Raw genomic sequence first — 6,980 nt, 5'->3', positions numbered from 1 at the left:
ATGTGAATGTCCACACTTGCTATCTGGGGGCTCCCGGCATCTGTAGGAAGTGAAGAAGACGGGACGGCGATATGAACACATGCACAGGCGCATCACTAGGGTCAGAACTGGGCCAACTCCGGGCGTCTACTTTGAAGCGGGCACGCCCAGGCCACGCGTGCAAACGGCGTCAGCTTCCTCTGATCAACCGCGGTCTGCGCCATCCACCGACGACCAGTAAGCCTATCCACCGGGGCAGAAAAGATGACTGGTTCCTATTCATTAAAACTGTTGTGATTGTTCCTAAATACATGGATATATAGCTTGTACTCAGTGAAAGTTCCCATCTATAAGGGCCAACTTAAATTCAGAATAAAACAAGAATATTTGAAAACCTACTACATCAATGCTCAGTATTAAGGGTGAAAACAGATTGGACAATGTCTTTTTCACAAGAGGTTTAAATTTAGTAAGGAAAAAAGGCAGAAAGCGTGACTCGTAGAGACAACAGGAACAATTTTAGCATATTGCAAGAAGAGTAAATGCAGTGAATAGTCTGGTTTAACAAGAAAATAACGCTTATGTAGAAGGGTGTGGTGAGAGGTAAGCAATAACGGATGTGATGAAAGACATGAAAGGGCCGAGCTGGTTTTGAGCATGATTAAATAGACAAGTAGCCTTGTAAATATGAACTTGTGGTGCCAGAATAATTGACTATCCACTGAGGAAAAATTTTTTACCTGGCATTACACATAAAAATAAACTCGAGGTGAAGTGTATATGTAAATATGAAAGGCAAAATATTATACTTTGATAAGAAAATATATAAGTATATGTTCATAACTTTGGCTGTTGGAAGAGTTTCATAAAACATTAAAAATAAAAATGTTAATTAAAAATTGACTATATAAGAAAATTAAAGTTAAAGCACAAACTTGGAAAATATAGTTATAAAATATAAAGTATTTCTAAAATATGCAAAGAAAAAATAAGAACAATGACACAATAGAAAAGTGGAAAAAGAATGTGAAAAGCAAGCCAAACTTTCTGTAGTCATCAGAAAAATGCAAATTAAGATAATATGTCACATCCATTAGACTGTGTAGAAAAACAGCCTGTTTCCTGGCAAGAGTGACACCATCTTGAAGCAAAACTATCTTGGGGACTGATGTTTGACCCACAGCATACCGAGATGTTCTGCAGCAAAGGTCTTTAAACAATGCTCATAACATATATAATCCCTCATAAAGATGCTTATCTAACGTCCCAGTGATCACAATAGTCTAAGAGCTAACTAGTTACACTTGTCTTTACTCTAGAAGCTTGCTAAATAAAACATACTTTCTGGAGGGCAAGTGCAGGGGTTGCTTCTGTTTGTCTCTACTAAGTGTTTCTTTCTGAGAAATTCGATTGGTCAGCCTCTTTGGTCTCCCAGCTTCCTCCGTCTTTGGAAGCAGGTTTCCGTAAATTGACAAAAATGTAAGCCTTTGATAATAAGTCAAGGATGTAGCAAAATGAGAGTTCTCTGCATTTCTGGTGGAATTGTAATTATTATAACTATTTTTGAGAAAAATTAAGCAATATCTGGTAAAGGTGAAGATCTACATATTCCGTAACCCAGTACTTTTTGAATGTGTGTACCTAGATTAATGCGTGCTCATGTGAACAAAAAAATATGTGTAAGTATGCTCTTTGGAGCATCTTTTTGTAATAGTAAACTATTAAATGTAAATGACCAATGTCATGAAGTTTTTCCTGTGTGTTTTCTTCTAGTCATTTTACAGTTTCAGGTCTCATATTTAACTGCTTAATTCACTTTAGTTGATTTTTGTACATGGTGAGAGATAAGGGTCTAATTTCCAGTTTTTCCCAACACTGTTTATTGAAGAAGATGCCCTTTCCCCATTGTGTGTTCTTGGCACCTTTGTCAAAAATCAATTGACAGTGTATGTGTTGGTTTATTTTTGGGCCTTCTATCCTGGTGCATTGGTCAATGCCCGTAATTTCATGCCAGTACCATGCTAGTTTGATTAAATTACTATAATTATAATATGTCTTGAAATCAGAGTGATGCCTTCAACTTTGATTTTTTTCTCAAGATTGTTTTAGGTATGTGGGGTCTTTTGTGGTTTCATACAAATTTAAGGATTTTTTTTTCATTTATGTGAAAAAAGTGACACTGGAATTTTTGTAGAGATTACAATGTATCTGTAGATTGCTGTAGGTCAGTCATATAGACATGTTCACAATTTTAATTCTTCCAATCCATGAACATGAGATATCTTTCCATTTACTTGTATTTTCTTATTTACTTGTATTTTCATGTGTTTTATAGTTTTCAGTGTACAGGCCTTTTACCTGCTCATTAAATGTACACCTAAGTATTTAATTTTTTGTTACTATTTTAAAGGGGATTGTTTTGTTAATTTCATTTTAATTTGTTATTACTATATAAAAATGCTACTTTTATATGTCAATTTTGTATTCTATAACTTTACTGTTCATTTATCAGTTCTAATAGTTTTTTGGTGGATTTATATATAAGATCATGTCATAGAAAATAGGGATATTTTCACTTCTTCATTTCCTATTAGGCTTCAAATTTTTCCTCTTGCCTAATTGCTCTAGCTGGGACTTACAGTACTATATTGAAAAGAAGTGGTGAGAGTAGGCATGCTTGTCTTGTCACTGATCTTAAAGGAAAAGCTTTCAGTGTTTTATTGTTGAGAATGATGTTAGCTAAGGTTTGTCATATGTAGCCTTTATTGTGTTGAGGTACATTTCCTCTATACCTATACCCAATTTGTTAAGAGTTTTTTTTTGGGGGGAGGGGTTTGTTTGTTTTTCTTGTGAGATGGAGTCTCGCTCAGTCGCCCGGGCTGGAGTGCAGTGGCATGATCTCGGCTCACTGCAAGCTCCGCCTCCCAGGTTCACGCCATTCTCCTGCCTCAGCCTCCAGAGTAGCTGGGACTACAGACGCTTGCCACTATGCTCAGCTAATTTTTGTGTATTTTTAGTAGACAGGGTTTCACCGTGTTAGCCAGGATGGTCTCGATCTCCTGACCTCACAATCTGCCAGTCTTGGCCTCCCAAAGTACTGGGACTACAGGTGTGAGCCACCGTGCCTGGCCTTGTTAAGAGTTTTATTATAAAAGGATGTTGGGTTTTTTCAAATGTTTCTTCTGCATATATTGAAATCATTATATGATTTTTATCCTTGATTAATGTGGTATATCACATATGGATTTGTGTGTGTATATATGTCTATTATAGTAGATATAGGCAATGTATATTGTAATGTCTCCTCTTTCTTTTCTGATCCTGTTTATTTGAGTAGTCTCTTGTTTTCCTAGTCAGTCTAGCTATGGGTTTGTCAACTTTATCTTTTCAAAAAACCAACTTAGTTTTGTTGATATTTTCTATTGTTTTTCTAGTCTCTATTTCATTTATTTCTATGCCGATTTTTGTTATTTCCTCTCTTCTGCTATCATTGGGCTTAGTTTATACTTATTTTTCTAGTTTCTTGAGTGGTAACATTAGATTATTTGTAACCTTTCTTTTTTTATATAGGTGTTCATTGCTATGAATTTCCCTCTTAGGATTGCTTTTGCTGTCTCCCATAAGTTTTGATATATTGTCTTACCATTTTTGTTTGTCTCATGATAATTTTTTATTTTCTATTTGCTGTCTTCTTTAACCTATTGGTTGTTTAGGAACATGTTGTTTCATTTCCACACATTTGTGTATTTTCCAAGATATCTCCTGTTATTGATTTCTGGTTTCATTCCATTGTGATCTCAAAAGATACTTGATATGATTTCAATTCTCTTAAATTTGTTAAGATTTGTTTTGTGCATTAACATATGGGCTATCCTGGAGAATGTTCTATGTGCACTTAAGAAGGATGTGTATTTTGTTGCTATTGGATACAGTGTTCTGTATATTTCTGTTTGGTCTATTTACTCTAAAGTGTAATTCAAGTCCATAGTTTCTTTATGGATTTTCTCTCTAGATGATCTGTCCATTACTGAAAGTGGAATATGGACAGCCCTACTGTAATATTATTAAATTCTATTTTTTCCTTTAGATCATTTAGTAATTGCTTTATGTATTTAGGTGCTCTGATTTTAGGTGGGTGTATATTTACAATAGTCATGTCTTTGTGGTGATTTAACTTCTTTGTTATTACGTAATGGCCTTCTTTTTCTCTTTTTATAGTATTTAACTTAAATCTGTTTTGTCTGATATAAGTGTAGCTACCTCTGCTCTTTTTGTTTCTGTTTGCATGGAATATCTTTTCCATCCCTTCACTTTCAGTCTATATGTGTTCTTATTACTAAAGTGAGTCTCTTGTGTGCAGCTTATGATTAGATCTTGCTTTTTAAAAAAATCCTTTCAGCCACTCTGTATATTTTATTGGACAGTATAATCAATTTTCATTGAAAGTCATTATGGATAGGTAAGAACTTACCAGGCTGCCATTTTGTAATTTCTTTTCTAATTGTATTATGGGTCTTTTGCTTCCTTCTTTCTCTCTTACTATCTTCCTTTGTGGTTTGGTGGCTTTGTATGGTTGTATACTTTTTATCTTTTCTTTTTATATTGTGTGTAACTACTATAATTTTTTGCTTTGTGACTACCATGAGGCTTAAATAATATAGCTTATCCTTTGAACAGTTTACTTTAATCTGATAAAACTTGCCTTTAATTGCATATAAAAACTCTACACTTTCACTCCCTCCCACCCACATTTCATTATTTTGATGTCAAAATTTACATTTTTTGGTAATTTGTATTCCTTAATAATTTGCCACAGCTACAGTTGGTTTTAATAGTTTTGTCTGGACACCACTGAATAGCTGTTCCTAACATGCATGTGCAAGCAACTCTACTGCCACCACCCTGATGAAGTGCTTTGGTTGGCACTCCTCATCAGAGTATTGTTACCAGCAGACTGGGAGCACTTTAGCCCCTAAGATGCAGTAGGTGCTTAACCTCGAGAGGCCAGAGAACAAAGCCATGGGCCTGGTACTAGACCTCCAGGATTTCAGCAAGCAGCTCAAGAGTACTTAGCTGAGCTTTGGTCCCCTGAAATCCTCCAGAAAGAAAACCAGTCAACTAAACCCAATTTATACCACAGTCAAACCCTCAGGGTATCAAAGAATATAAAAGCAAAAAACCCCATCCAAAGAACAGCAACTTTAAAGTTTAAAGGACCATCAAGCCACTGTGTTCTTGGCCTGAGAAATAACCAGTGCAAGAACTCTGGCAACTCAAAAAGTCAGAGTGTCTTCTTACATCCAAGTGATAGTACTAACTCCTCAGCAACATTTCTTAACCAGGCTGAAATGGCTAAAATGAGAGACATAGAATTTACAATCTGGATAGGAATGAAGATCATTGAGATTCAGGAGAAAGTTGAAATAAAATAATACAAGACATGAAAGACAAAATAACCATTTTAAGAAAGAACCAAACCAATCTGATGAAGCTGAAAAACTCACTACAATAATATAATAATAAAATTGCAAGTATTAACAGCAGAATAGACCAAGGTGAGGAAAGACTCTCATAGCTCAAAGACTGTTTCATTGAATCAACTCAGTCAGACAAAAATAAAAAAGAATAAAAAAGAATAAACAAAGCCACTGAGAAATATGGGATTATATAAAGAGAACAAAACTACAACTTAATTGGCATCCCTGAAAGAGAGAAAAGGAGCAAGCAACTTGGAAAACATATTTGAGAATACTGACCAAAAAATGTCTCCAACCTCACTAGAAAGAACATTCAAATACAAGAAATGCAGAGAACCCCTGAAAGATACTACACAAGATGACCATCCCCAAGGCACATAGTCATCAAATTCTCCAAGGTCAATATGAAAGAAAAAATGTTGAAGGCAGCTAGAAAGAATGGGTAGGTCACCTATAAAGGGAATATCATCAGGCTAACAGCAGACCTTTCAGCAGAACCCCTACAGCCAGAAGAGATGGGGGCCTATATTCAGCATTCTTAAAGAAATTCTAACTAATAATTTCATAGCCAGCCAAACTAAACTTGATAAGTGAAGGAGAAATAAGATCTTAAGAGACAAGCCAATGCTAAGGGAATTTATTACCACTAGACCTACTTTGTGAAAGGTCCTTAAGGCAGTACTAAACATAGAAACAAAAGACCAGTACCAGCCACCACAAAAACACACTTAAATACATAAACCATTGACATTATAAAGCAATTACACATTCAAGTATACATAACAACCAGCTAACAATACAATGACAGGATCAAATGTGCACATATCAATATTAACCTTGAATATAAATGGGCTAAATGCCCCACTTAAAAGGCACAGAGTGGCAACTTGGATAAAGAAACAAGACCCCACTATATGCTGTCTTCAAGAGACCTATTTCACATGCAATGACAGCCATAGGTTCAAAGTAAATGAGTGAAGAAAAATCTACCAAGCAAATGGAAACAAAACAAAAAAAAGTAGGAGTTCATATTCTAATTTCAGACAAAGCAGACTTTAAGCCAAAAACAATCAAAAAAAGACAAAGAAGGGCATTACATAATAATAAAGATATGTTTGTGCCTACTTATAATGATTTAAAATTCATGGTCCAAAACCACAATTACATTTGCACCAACCTAATTGTTGTGATGTTATGTTGTTCACTTGAGCTCTTTCTAACATTTTGATGTGAGTGTTTAGTGCTATAAATTTCACTCTTAAAACTGCCTTACCTGTGCCCCAGAGATTCCAGTATGTTGTATCTTTGTTCTCATTTTCTTTATTTCTGCCTTAATATCATTATTTACCCAAAAGCCATTCAGGAGCAGGTTATTCAATTTCTGTGGAATTGTACATTTGAACACATTTCTTAGTCTTGATTTCTCTTTATTATTTTTTTCTTTTTTTTTTTTTTTCAAGACAGAGTCTCACTCTGTCACCCAGGCTGGAGTGCGGTGGCAAGATCTCAGCTAACTGCAACTCC

Source organism: Nomascus leucogenys, chromosome 16, assembly GCF_006542625.1.
Source record: "Nomascus leucogenys isolate Asia chromosome 16, Asia_NLE_v1, whole genome shotgun sequence".
Classification (NCBI taxonomy): Eukaryota; Metazoa; Chordata; class Mammalia; order Primates; family Hylobatidae; genus Nomascus; species Nomascus leucogenys.
The sequence above is the reverse complement of the archived record's forward strand: the minus strand, read 5'-3'. Positions refer to the sequence as shown.